Below are 13,879 nucleotides of genomic sequence, written 5' to 3' on the forward strand. Positions count from 1 at the left end.
AACTGAAAGAAAGGCAGTATCATCAGAAAAAGGAAAATGTATAAAAGATGTAGATCTGAGAAGAAAGATGAGCTATGTCTTGGGTATGTTGAGTTTGAGATCATCTAGGCATTCTATCTGAAAAGTCCAAAAGGCAGTTGGTAATATACGACTAAAGTTTGTGGAAATAGTGGAGCTAAATAAAAAGATGTGTGAAGTATTAGACTATAGATGATAACTAAAATCATTAGAGCTTATCATGTTGCCAGTTGAAAAAACATAGAGAGAGACAAAGAAAGGAATCTAGGATAATCTTAGGGAAAACATATACCAAGAGGGTAATGAAAGTTAGAGCAAAAGAGACTGAGGAGAGAAAAATCCAAGGTGGATAAGTATATCCAAGAGTCCAAAAGGCAAATGACGTCAACAATACCAAATGTAGCAGAGAGATCAAGAAGGTTGAAAAATGGGAAAAAATAGACCATCAGACTTGGTGATTAAGAGACCATTGATAATTTCGGAGTGAGTATTCTCAGTTAAGTGATGAGGTTTTCCAGATTGAAAATGATTAAAGAGTGAGTAAGAGGAGGGGGAAGATAAAGCAAAGAATGGGGAGACCTTATTTTATTCATTTTTAATGAAAAAGGAGAGATATAGGAGATAGCTCAGAGAATTATAAGTGTGACTAAAGATTTTCTAAGAAGGAGGAGATGGGAATGTTTGAAAGTAATAGTAATTTAATTCATGTGGGAACTCATGCCATCCATGCACATTGAACGTGTTCTTTAAAGTATAGTCTTAGAAATATTTATGAGTATCAGAGAGGTTGAATTACTTGTTCAAAGTAACACAACAGTGGTAGTTTACTGCCAATATTTTCTACTTCTTTCTATGCTTGGAATTACTTCCCTTGCTGAATTATTACCTGTTCTAAATCTAATGGTATCCGTTCCTGATTTATCAGCCTGCTTGTACCTCACATATCACTTTTTCTTGTCCTGACATTCTTTGTCATGTGTCATGTTTTCCAAAAAATAATTAGACATGATATTCCCCCTAACACTCTCTATCTGTGTTGGGTGATCTTGGGTAAGTCACTAGGCCTCTGTGAGATGGAAATAATTCTTTAGGATTCTAAACAATGAATAGGTTTAACTTATATCAGTGGTTTGATAGAAAAAAAAAATAGGTCCTTAACTCAATAATTGCTCTACCATGTAAGACCTGCAAAAGAAAGTATAGCATCTTATGTAAGTGCTATATCACTTTTAGTGCCTAGCTATGCTCTGCATGTAGCAGGCAGTTAATAGATGCATGTGGAATTGGACTGAGTGATTTACTCTGGAAGAAAACACTGTTATCACTATAAAAATGTAGAATGAATCCATCATGCATTTGTGGCATTGTACCTGCTTAAAACAATACCTGGAATGGGATACAGCAGAAAGCTGAGAGTCCAGAAATGCAAATTAAAGTGAGGTAAGACCCCCTACTACTGTTTGTAAGCAATCAAAACCATAAAACTTTGTCAGCAGAAGCAAGAATAATATAGTAGAAATAGAATGTCTGAACTCAGAAGACTTACCTGAAAATCTTGTCCTCTATCTGACTTTGTATGTGCCACTCAGTCATAGGCCTCAGTTTCCTCATCTGTTCAACTATGAATGTCTACTCAAATTTGACTGTTCCTTTTTTTATGAAGCCAATACTATGATTCACACTCTCAGCATCCCTGGCATAGATTGTTACATTGGCCTCCTAATTGTTACCTCTACTTTGTTTCTCTCCACTCAATAACCTGAACACTGCTATCTCCTAGGTACCATTTGTCTCTAAATTAATTATCACAAATAAAAAGTAGAAGACTACTCATGTGTAGGTCATATCCATAAAAATCAGACCAATTTATTCCTTTTTTCACTTTATAGTTACTATGCCAAGAACAATTTATTGAATGGAATAAACTAAACCCTGCTGTTGATGCTTATTATCTATTTAACTTTGGAAAAGTAATTTAATCTCCTTTGACTTCTTTCCTCATAGACTCAGAAGTGGAAGAGACTAGACACAGACTTGATTTCCTTTTCATTTCTACAATATAAAAATGCAAAATGACTATTGGGAGTATATGGGGAATGAATTTGAGGACAATATTAGCACAGTAAGGACTTGCAGGAAATTTACAAAATATTCAAGTAATAACTTCCCATTGTTATTTGCAGAGATCTCTCAAACTTTAGCCAACACATTAACTAGATTAATCAGGAAGGACTGGGCTGTCTGTACCAGTAGCAAAAGTTTGCATTGCTGATTTGACATCAGAAAAAGATTGAATTATTTTGTGCATTTTTTTGCTGGTGACTATTTTGGAAATATTTTTAATAATGGCATCTCTATTTTTATTACATTCATATCTTTTATGGTTCCCAAAATATTATCATTACTATATCCACAAATGCAAAAAAGAATAAAATATCACATTAATATTAAAATCAACCATGCCAGGTCAAGTACAGAGGCCATCACATTGGCTATTCCTTCCATCTGATACCTCATGAGAATTTGGCCTTCAGTATTGGTTCTTAATTTGACTTTCTCTTTTCAATTCATGATGCAAATGAATGTTAGTTTGCTGGAGATTTTCTTTTCATTATTCCTGGACTACTGAGCTATTATGTAAATATTTTAGTTAAGCACCTTAATATGTCATATGAACATGCATTGTTTTTTCAGTACTGGTGGAAAGCATATGTCCTATAATTAGAAAAGTCTATATACTTTTCCCTATTCACCTATTTTTGGCAAATGGAAAAGAAACAATTCTGATCTTATTTGCCTTATTGCCTGTGGATATAGTAAGCCTATATCCCCCAAAGTGGTGTGTTTGCTGTCTGGTTTAAAAACATAATGTGGTGTGTAACCTATATTTTTTCTTAAATCTTCTTCAAGGTATTTTTTTCCCTTTATCTTATACACTGCTATTATAACTGAGGTTCTCCTTCTCCATGTAAGACTTTTTAAAAGTACAAAAGAGATTTATTATTTTGATAATTTACCAGAACAAGACATTACACATATTCTTCAAGGGAAACCATGTGAAATTATGGACATTTGGAAGCACTAATAGAATTTGATACTTTTTAGATGTAATTAAGGCCAAAATGATCCAAGCATTTCCTTTATCCAAACACTTTATAATAATCCTTACATCAATTCACAAGTCCATAAATGTCCCAAGGGACATTCACCTGGTAGAGAAAATCTCATATGAATAATAAATTTGATTTACTTTTACAAGAAAAAACAAGAAACAATGATTTACCTTTACATTTCAAAAATGGTTATATGTGCATATTTCTGGTAGGCCATGACTTACTGCAGTCACATGAAGTTAGAAAATCTTTAGATATCAATCTTTACTATAAATGAGAAGAGTAAATTATAAGATATTTTTAAACTACTGAAATTTGTGGATGCATTATTATTAGAGATGTATAGGTTCCTAGATGTTGAAGAGATCATAAAGATAACATAGTCCAAACCATACATTTTACAAATGAGTAAACTGAGCAACAAAAAGTTTAGTGGAGTGTCAAAAGTTAAGTATTTGCTTAATAAGAAAACTGTAATTAAAACTTAGACCTCCTGACAAGTAGTAAAATAATTTTTCTTTTTTTATTGATTTTTTATTTATTTCTTTAAATGTTTCCCATTTATAGATAAAAAAATTAACTTTAAACAATTGAATTCCAAATTAGCTCCTTCTTCCCTTCCCCTCATTATTCCTTGAGATAGTAAGCAATTTGCTACATTTCAAAAGAAGACACAAAGTAAAACAATAAAAATAAAATAAAAAATGTAAGGGTGATTAAGAGAGATGCATTGAAAGATGGGGGAAGAAAGAGGTAAAATTTTTGTCACATAAAAGAGTCATGAAAGCAAGAGTTTTACTGTGAAGGAGAAAATTAGGGTAGCAATAATGCATTAACCTCACATTTGTAAGAACTGGTTCCAAAACAGATATATAAAATATGTGTGTATATATATACTCAGTTGTATATAGAAATGTAACTTACCTAATACAGAAATAGGAGGGGAAAGTGATAGCAGATGTGGGGAGAAGTGTTAGAAGGGAGGATAGATTAAGGAGGCAGTGGTAAAAAGCAAAATAGATTTTTGAGAAGAGAGTATAAAAAAGAAAAAACAAGAAACAAGAAAATGGAATAGATGGAAAATACAACTATACTCATAACTATAAATGAATGTTATTTTTTTTTTCTTGTGGCATTTTATTTTATTGAAAAAAAATAAGATGACCAAAAAGATCTCCCATCAAACACTTTGGGCACTAGATTTGTATCTCTTTCCTTTCCTCTAAGCATGTATACTACCAAAGTCCTAGATAACAAAAGAGTATTTACATACTGATTGCAAAATAAATAAAAAATAATGGAACATTATTTGTTTCCACAGATTCACTCTGTTTTCTTAGTAGTCAAAGCCTTCTGCTTCATTTTCCTTTTTTTGTTTTCAAATCCACTTTGGGCTCTGGTTTCACAAAGAGTATTTCCACTGGCTTTTCTTCAGCTGGTGTCTTAAAACATCATCAGTGGGATCTTCTGGAACAATAGTTTTATCTTCTTTCTTCTTGAGTCTTTGTACATCTTTGACTTGTTGTCTCTGTATTTTGCAGCTGTGGTCATTCTCACTATATGTCGATGCATGTTTGGTGACTGATAATGTGGATTTTCATATAAAGTTGGTCATCCAAAGCTGCTTTGGAAAATCTTTATGAGATTCAAGACAAAACGAGGTCCAATTTCTACAAGAGCTGCAAGTTCCTCTATAATCTGATAGTTATGAAACCAGATCCTATAATCCATAATGGTGAAGGTAAACACATGGTCAACAAATGGTTGGCTTTTGGGATGGTATTGAGGAGTACAAAAAATTCTGAATAAGTTCTTTTATCAAAGAATAATGTGGTGATTCATCAAAAGTAGGATAAAAAGACAGAAGAGGACTTGAACCTCTTAAACAGTTTCCAGTCATCTTTAACTCTGCCAAAGTATGAATATTCTGAACTTAAAACTTAGCTGAAGGTCCTTAGAGGTGGATTGGAAAGCCACATATAGACATCCTGTTTTTTCTTAGCTTCAAAATAGATACATTTATTGCAGTTTTTTATTTCACAGACCTCATTAATTACAAACAATTTGTCCTTCTAGTCCATTTTGTTATCTGCTTTAGAATGAGGCATCATTGTTCTTAAATCTTGCATTAAGTGTCTTGTTCTGAAATTCATTCCCCTTGATTAAAAGGTAAGAACTAGTTCCTTATTCTTCCATTTACCCTTGGAGACTGGGCTGGGATGCAGTACTCCTCTTCCTTCTCTGCCTTCCCTGGGGCTAGAGGGAGCAGTTTGGCAAGAGCTCTGGCCTCTTTCCCCTTCCCTTTCAGCTTCTTGGCCTCAGGACCTCCTCCTCAATGCTGCTTCCTCTTGGTGACCACCATATTGCTTAGATTCCCCTGCTCTGGCTGTCCTGAATGAATGTTATTAGGATAAGATAACTCATAAAATGGAATTGGATAGCAGATTGAATTAGAAAAGAGAATCCATCAATATGTTGAATATAATATGGCTTTGTCAACATTTGACATAGAAAGATATACATAGAATTAAAATAAAAGCAAATTTTAGAGCAAATTCTAAGACATTTCAGCTAAACTAAAGAGATAATGGTAACAATCATGATCTCAGACAAAACAAAAGGAAAAATAAAAAGGGATAATCTGGGAAACTACATTTTTAAAATACCATAGGCAATGAAATGATATCAATCTTTTTTATGCCAAATTTCTCTGATAAAGGACTTATTTTTCAAATACATACTTGGCATAGAATTGAATAAAGTTTATCAGACCATTAGCTGTTCCTCAACTGAATAATAGTTAGTTGTTCCACAATTGATAAATGGTCAAAAGATATAAAAAAAGTTTTTCAGAGAAAGAAATCAAATCTATCTAAAGTCATATGAAAAATAAATCAATATTGATTAAAGAAAAGCAAATTAAAACAACTCTATGGTACCAATTCACATCCAACATGAATGACAAATGCTGTAGGGGTTGAAAGAAAAATAGGTATAATAATGCTGTCACTGGAGTTAAGATTTGAGCCAACCACTGCGGAGAGAACCTTGAACTATGTCCAAGGGTATTTCAAACTGTATATACCTAGTCTTCCAACAATACTACTACTAGATCTCTATCCTGAAAAGATCAAATAAAAGGGAAAATAACTTATTTGTACAAAAATATTTATTGCAGTTCTTTTGGGATTAAGAAAGAATAGAAAACTGAGGTTGTTATCCGTCATTTGAAGAATGGCTGAACAAGTTGCGGTGATTATAATGGAACATAATTGTTCTACAAGAAATGATGAGTGTGATTATTTTTTGGAAAATTCTGGTAGGACTTAAATTAACTAATGCAATGTGAGGTTAGCAGAATCAGAAGGACATTGGAAACAATAAAAGCAATATTTTTTGGTGATGAATTGTAAATGACTTAGTCATTCTAATCAATACATTCCCAAGACTCATAATGCAAAATGTCATCAGCCTTCAGAGAAAGAATTGATGAAGTCTGAATGCAGACCAAAACATACTACATTTCAATTTCTTTCTTCTTTTTTCTTTTTTTTTTGTTTGAGATCTTATCCAAAAAGTGATTAATACAAAATCTATACCAGAATTTGTTTATTATCTCAAGAAGGAGGGAATTGAGTAAGAGGAGAGGGTGGAAGGTGGGAGACAGTTTGGCATGCACGTGTTTACATGTAAATAGGGAAAATAAAATATAATTTTAAAATTATACAATGAGTAAAAGGTTAAAAGATATGAATTGTAAATTGGACAATAGTAGACAATTTCCTAGAATTAAACTTGTAATAAGTGGATTTCTGAGTTAGTTTGTGCTACATTGCCTACTTCTAGGCTTTCTCTTCTCTAATGCAGCCATCATACAAGTACCAAAATAATTCTCCTAGTTCATAGAACTAACCATGTTCATAAACCTTCAGATGCTTCTTATTGCCTTTACATGGGATAAAATAAAAGGTCTGTTGCCAGGCAATTAAGGAAACATTAAAAAATGGTTCTAATTTCCTAGATATATTGTACATGATAGAGACCCAGGTTTAGGGGTAAAAACACAGGTTCAAATCTTGCCTCTGACTGTCTGTGTGACTTGCATTGGGCAAGTCACATAAACTCTCAATTTCTAGGCAACTCTGTAGGAGAATAGTAGATATTTTTCATCCAGAATATTATATGCCAATGAAACTAAATGTCTAATTAATATTCCTATTCATACTTCTCTATGTGATAACCAAATTGGACAATCAGCTCAATCTTGCTGTGAAATTTCCCATGTTTATATTTGTAGTATATTCACCTTGCCTAGAATGACTTCCCTCCATATCTTGAAATACAGAATTTTTTCTCTTCCTCATAGTTCAACTCAGCTGTCACCTAATATATGAAATCTTCACTAATACCCAGCTGAAAGTCATCTCTTCCTATTTTTAGGACACTTTCTCCTTCTCCTCATTCTCTTATGATATATCATATTTATTTATATAAAAATGTAAGGGAAGTAGCTATGATTATTTTTTCTTTCGGTAATCCTAAGATCTTGCAAATTACCCCCCAAAATGAATCAAACTGATTCTTTCAATCAGCAGCATAAGCAATTCTTGGTATGTGAACTTCCCACCAACAGAATGACTACAACTCTGTAAAATAATTTAGAGAACTGCTGGAGAATTCGGAAGTTAAATGACCTGTACAGTAACATAATTCATTTGTGACAGAATAGTCTTTGAATCCAGACTTTGGTCTTTCTAGCATCTTCCTCCCAAAGTTACTGTGAGGAAAAAAATAGTTAATATTTGTAAAGAGTACATGGCTTATAGTAGATGCTTTAAAATTATTGTTAATTTTCTTTGTCTACAAACTTCACTTTGACTGTCCAGTAGTCTATACTGCCTTTCACATAGTAGTCACCAAATGTATTTTTTTGAATTCAATAGAAATATCCAGGCATGTTTTTGCCAAGATAGTTAATACTTTTATTCCCTGTCTTTCTCTATAAGCAGAAATATTAAACATAAGCCAGAAGGTGATTGAGCAGACATTATATTTGGAGTTCTCTATTGAATATAGTACATTATGGTATAGTTTTCTTATCCTCTTCTAATATTTGTGTAATTTACCGAGAAAGCATTTAGTGATCTATCTCAGTAAAGTATAAATGGTAATGATGATGATGAGCTTCCCTGCTTGGATATATTGAGGTTTCAGTCTCATGCTAGGATGCTTTTCATAATATTCTTGAATAGCAGGAACACATATTAATTGAACGTTATATTTTCTAATATTTCCAACTAACTACTATTAATTGTATGGGGTAGGGAGAGAGGGCAACTAAGCTAAACCATCTTAAATGGGAATAAATCATATTTGGAAAATTATATTTATTATGTAGGAATATCATACAAGGAAAAATACATATATTTTTCTGTCTTACCTAACTTGACTTTTTCATAAGCCCATTGCTCTTTGAGACCTATTAAAATTTGTCATAATAGCAACTGAAATCATTATCATGTTCTTTGTGTTACTCCAAAAGGAAAATAGTTTCTGGGAAGGCAAATATATAAAAAAGCAATTCTGTTCCTTTTCCCTTTTGTTATTTGTCAGTCTAGTCCAATTTCATTATTGTCTTTCCTATCCATCAATGTACATGTTTTTAGCACACCTCTTCCTACCATATGCCTGTCCTCCACCCTATTTACTAGAAGAATAGCAAGAGGCAAAAATGAACTGCAGTGTGAACAGTCTGTTCAACCTGACTATTCTTGGTCATCTTGAGTACTGAGAAAATAACTTACAAACTATCTGTTTTCTAACTGTTTTCTTCATTAAAATATCAATAGGTAGAGGAAAGGAACTGTCTCTCTGAATATATTTTGATACTTAGCAAACTATGTGCTACTTTTGGGTTTTTTGATTAATTAATCATTTATAGAAAAAAATCTGATAGGGAAGGGAGAGAGTGAAGGAGGCAGAGGAAGCTAGAGAGACAGGGAATGAGAGAATAATATTACTAAGTATTATATTAAAGTCTGAGAATATAAATGCACACAAATAAGACAGTCTTTACTCTATGAGAACCAACATTCTAATGGTGGAAGACAATATGAAGAAGAGTACATTTCCCCCTAAAAGAAATGGTATACCTCTGCAAGGTCAGGGCAAGGATGTAGTATAGAAGTGCAATTCCCAATAAGATAAGGTACAATATTCATCCTTGGAGAAAAGGAAGGAAAAAGCCAGAGTTTTAGATTAGGTGGAGAATGGTTAAAGAATGTATCCATGTTAAGCAGGTTGCAGAAAGTATTTTGTAAAGGTGTAAGGGAAATTTTTTTTTTGGTTTGTTTTGTTTTTAAACCCTTACCTTCTGTCTTAGAATCAATACTGTGTATTGTTTCCAAGGCAGAAAAGTGATAAAGGCTCAGCAATGGGAGTTAAGTGACTTAGCCAGGGTTACACAGTTGGAAGCATCTGAAACCAGATTTGAACCTAGGACCTCCTGTCTCTAGGCCTGGCTCTCAATCCACTGAGCAACCCAGCTGTCCCAAAACATTTTTTTTAAACCCTTACCTTCCATCTTGGAGTCAATACTGTGTATTGGCCCCAAGACAGAAGAGTGGTAAGGGCTAGGCAATGGGGGTTAAGTGACTTGCCCATGGTCATACAGCAGGGAAGTGTCTGATGGCAGATTTGAACCTAGGACTTCCCATCTCTAGGCCTGGCTCTCAATCCACTGAGCCACCTGGCTATCCCGAAACTATTTTTTAAAGCAAAGCAATCCCACAAAATCTTTACTGACTTTCAGTCACAGATTAGATTTGCTCAGCTTTTTCATTTGGTCACAGATGGCAGTCATTCAATTTTTTGGAGAATTATTTGACCAAGTGAAGGAAAATGGGAATTATGCATTAGCAGGAAGAAAAAAAAACTGATTTGAATCAAGCATACATCATTTAGGATCATGGCACAAAATATTTTTTAAATTTCATATTAATATTTTTACTGCTAAAAGTATCCTAAAAGATATATCAACTACCATCTAAAGAGAACTATAGATTATAAAGAATGATTCTACCTATAAACCCATAAAAAATAAGAGTAGCTATTAACATAAGCTTAAATTTTGAGACTAAATACCAACCTGGAGTTAGGTATTGTGCATATTATCATCCCCATTTTACAGATGAGGAAACTGAAGATCAGAGGCTAACTGATTCAGACATAGTCACATAGCCTTTTAAATGCCTCAAGCTAGGTTGGAAGTGAGTTCTTCCAGACTCCAAGTTCAGCACTCAATGCATTTATCAATATTACCTTATCTATAAATGTGATTTGAAAACTCATTGACTCATTAAAAGTTGATGAAGGGCTTTTCACAGTCTCCCCAGATTATAGAAGAAAAAATCGTAATAAAGGTAAATCAAACTGGAAAAAGTTCCTACTCCGAGAGACTGCCATTTACACAATTGCGTGTACAATATGTCAATTTGTTCCCTGCCAAACCGCTTGTTTGCTATCATGTAGACATAGCCAAAGAGTGATTACTCAGGGATTAAGCCAGGTAATTATTTAATTACTGAAAATGAACAGATATGTAATTCACACCTGACCCAAATGAAAAATTTCAGATCTTCCTTTCTCCATTGTTATGCCTAAACGCATTCCAGATTGGCCATTTTAAAGAAAAAGAGTCCAGTTATAACAAACAAATGGTGGCCAATTCACTAAAAAAAAAAAATAGTCTCATTTTAATCAACTAAATCAATTGTTTCTCTGTACTAGATGGCTGTTTGATTGAAGGAACTGATAATTCATGTTATTAAAATGGTGAAATATATTGACCTAATATTATCTATAAAAATATTATCTATAAACAAAATTATATATATATATATTGGTGTTTAGTGGCATTATAATATCTATCTATAAACAAAATTATACTTAATTTTGTTTATAGATAGATAGATAGATATAATTGTTTATAGACAATATTGTTTATAGATAATACTAAGTCAATATATTTCACTATATATTATATATATATATCAGTAGATAAAACATCCCGTACCCTAACTTTGCACTTTGTGTACCTTCCAGAAAGTCATCCCAGGTTGCCATTGATTTGTGATTCAAAAGTCTCTCTAAATCATAGCCAACAAGCCTTCATCAGTGAGTATCATTTTACCCAACTTCTTCCTGGAACAGAAGTATAATTCAAAGCAAAGGCATTTAATGAATAGAATAGTAATAGCATGACAATAACAATAGTTCACCTATTCCTAATCTCAAACAGAGCTCCCTATGCCATAACTGATCACACCTTCTAGTAAAATTAGTGAACAAGCATCATATTTTTTTCCATTTTTGGAATGGAGCTATGATTTCAATATTAAAGTGACCTACCTGTATATAAAATCCTTCTAATTCTACAAGTCTGTACAAGCTCTGATACTTTTAGTTCCAGGAAATTTCTGAGAGCAATGGAAGGTTAAGTGACTTGCTTAAGATCATACAACCAGGACTATTTTGTGTGGCTCAAATCCATGTTTTCTTGACTCTAAGGTCAGCTCATCTCTCCATGTCTTGGCTCCCCAGAGCATTACCACATGAAAAAATAAATATACAGCCATCTTTGCTAATTAACATACATATGTATATTTTATTAGGTATCATATTTATTTTAGGATATTATTTTATTAGTATACATAATTATTGGGATATATATTTATTATGTCATATTATTATTATAATATTTCCTTTGTCTATAAATGTCTGTATAATGAAATTATGTGAAATGTCTATAGTATCACTAATATAAAAGAATAACATGAAGCAGTCCATGATTGCTTATGTACCTGTACTATAGTATCAAATGAGGTGGTAGTTTATTATTTTTCTAAATAATGATAGCTGGTGTTTATACAAGCACTTTAAGATTTAAAGTGGACTTTATATATATTGTGTAACTTATTCATAACAATACTGGAATGTAAGTGCTAATATTGTCTCCACTAAATAGATGAAGAAAGTGAGGTTGAATGACTAATCCAGGGTCACATAGCTATTTGGTATCTAAGACAGGATTTGAACTCAGGACTTTCTGACTCCAAAAAAGTCAACATTCATTTGATTATTCCACTCCATCCTCAAACTACCTAAAATATGGCAGGAAAGTATGTAGTAGTGAAAGGTAAAGATGCCCAGATCTGGCATGAATGCGTACTCATTTATTTCCTGCCTTGAGGTCCCACCAGGTGTTGAGTTTTTTGTTTCATTTTGAATTTCTTGCTTGTTAATGATTAAATGATCCTTTTCTCGGGTGCCTCATAAATAGGGGCTCAGCTGTACTAGTGACCAAAGAGTTCCGTGGGGCACTTGAGCCTTTTAGTCTTAGAGACCCAGAAAGAACAGCAGAGAGAAGCTATCCTGTTCTCAGTGGTTTCTGTTTCAGCCACTTCACTGGGAACAAAGAACGGAGTCCTCTCATCTCTAAAACAAGTTGTGCCAAGGTGAAAAGAAACATATTTTTCGAAGAACACTTCTCTGTGATCCTATTTTAACATTTGTTTCCCCTCTTAACTGATCCATGAAATACTGTCTCTGAGAAATTCTCTACTTCAAATATCTGATAAAAGATACAAGACTCTTGTAATATCATTTTCAATAAGAAGATGGAAGGGTAGCTATATTGGGGTTATCCATTTTGTTTCCCTATGAGACTATCGTTACAAATCTTTTTAAGCATTATAGGAAAGTTCCTGAGTGCTTTCTCAGGAGATGAAGGTTTAGGGGAAAGGAGACACGAACTGATAAGGCAGAGTTAGAAATATTTCAAATTGATATTTTTCTTTTAAATGAGGGTTTTCTTATTCTTCCTTTGGGCAGAGGAAGGAAAAAATATGATTTTGTCTCCAGAGAAGTTTAGCATATCAAACTCTATCAAAATATATATATATATATACATATATATACACATATATATATGTGTGTGTATACATGCATGTCTATTAAAACACACATAATAAAATAATGTTCTATAAAGAGATTTTTGAAGAAAAAAAACCACTACCATAGTGCGTCTGAAAGCATTAGCTTATTCTTAATTATGTCTGGTGTGCATTAGATTGGAAGAGCTTGTGTAGTGATATCAAAGCCATGATATTTTATATATTGTGACAGACTGAACAACCAGCGGGATGCTGAGCAAAACACTGTAGAACCAATTTCGTTTCTGAACCATTACAAAAGCTATAGAAATAATTCTTTCCTTAAAAGAGCAATTCCCAGGCCAAGCCTCTGTCTCCTCTCCATAGCAGAAAGGTATTTTACGTCCTGTTCCTAGAACCTCTCACCTAATCTGATGTAATGTGCATTCTGAACCTGCTCACCGAAACGCATCGTTGCTTACCCAGTTTTACATTCACTTAACAGAGGGTGGCAGATAGTTATGCTTGTGATGCCAAGTTTATGTATGCAGCCATTCAGATGGAGAAATTAATGTTTTTAAATATACCTATTAGAGCCATCAGAGGTTTTAATTTTTCAGTTCCAGTCATTTCACTAGAGACAAATGCTCTCGCGTCATTTTCTGGCGAGTGCGTTTGTGCATGTAGATTTGAGTGAATAAAAGATTCACTTTGTAAAGTCGTTTTAGAAATGACTTAAAGTAGTTTAAATATAACGGTACACTCAGATGTTCAAAGGTGTCCATCCTGCATACAAAAAAATAACGTCGAATACAT

At 33.2% G+C, this 13,879-nt stretch overlaps 1 pseudogene; it reads right to left on the minus strand.

Annotated features, from left to right (window-relative positions):
• Positions 1-4,454: 4,454 nt before the first annotated feature.
• LOC123235915 lies at positions 4,455-5,493 on the minus strand (annotated as a pseudogene).
• Between the last annotated feature and the right edge of the window lie 8,386 nt (positions 5,494-13,879).

The sequence above is a fragment of the Gracilinanus agilis genome, chromosome 2 (genome assembly GCF_016433145.1).
Source record: "Gracilinanus agilis isolate LMUSP501 chromosome 2, AgileGrace, whole genome shotgun sequence".
Taxonomy (NCBI): Eukaryota; Metazoa; Chordata; class Mammalia; order Didelphimorphia; family Didelphidae; genus Gracilinanus; species Gracilinanus agilis.